Genomic DNA, 1,904 nt, shown 5'->3' on the forward strand with positions numbered 1-1,904 from the left:
CCAATGTTAAGCACAAGGAGTAAGTCTCAACCCAGCATTCACAGATCCATCTGGGGAAGTCCACTCTGTCCTTCAAGCTCAGTGTATGTCAGTGTCTCCTTGTGGCTTTCTCTGACTTCCCCCTTCCCGGTGAGAAGTAGTAGCAGCTTTATCTGGGCCCTGTAGTTCTATAAGGGCATGTTGGGTGCTAGCAGTTTTAACGCATCATTCTACCTGCTTGTCTATGTGTCTGTGAGTGCTCTGCAAGCAAGGATGAGTTGTTGTTTTTGTTTTTCAATCCTCATATTCCTAGCACAGGCCTGGCACAGAAAGAACATTCAGTAAAAATGGACTAAAAAAAAATGTAATCACCATATGGCCCTTGGCCCTAAGTCCATCAGGCTGTAAGTCCCACGAGGACACAGAGCATGTTTGTCTTGTTCGCTGCTGTATTCTCAGCACCTACCATAGTGCTGGAGATAGAGTAAAGGGTCAAATGATCAAAAATAGTATAAAGTCCAGTGGGTGTGGCTCAGTTGGTTGAGCATCGGACCATGCACCAAGAGATCACCAGTTAGATTCCCAGTCAGGGCACAGGCCTGGGTTGCAAGCTCGATCCCCAGTAGGGGGTGTGCTGGTGGACATTTGGACTGTTTCCATATCTTGGATATTGTAAATAATACTGCATTGTACATGGGAGTACAGATATCTCTTCCAGATCATAATTTCAATTTTTTTGAATATACCCAGAAGTGGACTTGCTAGATCATAGAGTAGTTCTATTTTTAATTTTTTTGAGAAACCTCCATATTGTTTTCCATAGAAGCTGCACCATTTTACATTCCTACCAATATGATATAAGGGTTCCAATTTCTCCATATCCTTGCTAACACTTACTATTTTTTGTGTGTTTTTTTTAATAATAGCCATCCTAACTGGTGTGAGTTGACACCACATTGTGGATTTGATTGCATTTTCTTATGATTAGAGATGTTGAGCACCTTTTCATGTACCTGGTGGCCATTCATATGTCTTCTTTGGAGAAATGTCTGTCTATTCAAGCTCTTTGCCTATTTACCGATTGATTGATTGATTGATTGATTGCTATTGAATTATAGTTCTACTTCTTATTTCTTTCCTGGACACTTCCCTTTTGTGTGTAGTCTTGTTAGGCGGTAGTAACTAACTCTTATCCCAGAAGCCCAAAGTACCAGATTTCCCTCTCCATCCCATGTACAACAGAACAGACATGTGACTTCCATTTGATCAGGCAACATCTCCCAGGGGCTTTAAATCTTGAGTAAATAGTGCAAGCATTCAGGAGAGTTGGAAGTCATCTGCATTGCAGAACAGACTTTGGACTAGACTGTTGCTGTGGCCAGACCTGTGGGTTGGTTCCTGATGCTTAACCCTCCAGGTCTCCCATGCTTCCTTGACTGTCTCCTGACCTGGTCCTGCAGCCGCCTGTCAATTCTGTGAGTACCACATATCTATCTTATGAACTTCTTTTCTTTTTCTAACAAAGCCAGAGCCAGTTATGTTGCTGCAATAAAAATCCTGATGATACTGTCTGCAAGTTCACTTTCCATCTGCTTCTCCCTCTATAGATTCCCCTGTGAAGACTATGGTGTATGTGTTAAATGTCTGAAGGGAAGGACACAGGCAAAAGAGACCTGAGATAAACATCACAGAGTCTCAGACTTCGATTTCCCTCCAGGTGCCTTTGGAATAAGAACAAACAGACTTGGGCTCTACTAAGTAGTTAGCTAAAGCCCTGTAATCATTACAGGCTGTGACTGGAAAATCTGGAATAGACTGTTCTGATGAGGGTGGTCTCAGAGCCATCCTCTGAAAAATGCTGGAAGCCAGTCTGAAGATAAAACCATTATCCACAGAAGGAGATATTAGAGAAATTCAGAGAGAAA

Source organism: Myotis myotis, unplaced genomic scaffold (genome assembly GCF_014108235.1).
Source record: "Myotis myotis isolate mMyoMyo1 unplaced genomic scaffold, mMyoMyo1.p scaffold_m19_p_10, whole genome shotgun sequence".
In the NCBI taxonomy this organism is placed as follows: Eukaryota; Metazoa; Chordata; class Mammalia; order Chiroptera; family Vespertilionidae; genus Myotis; species Myotis myotis.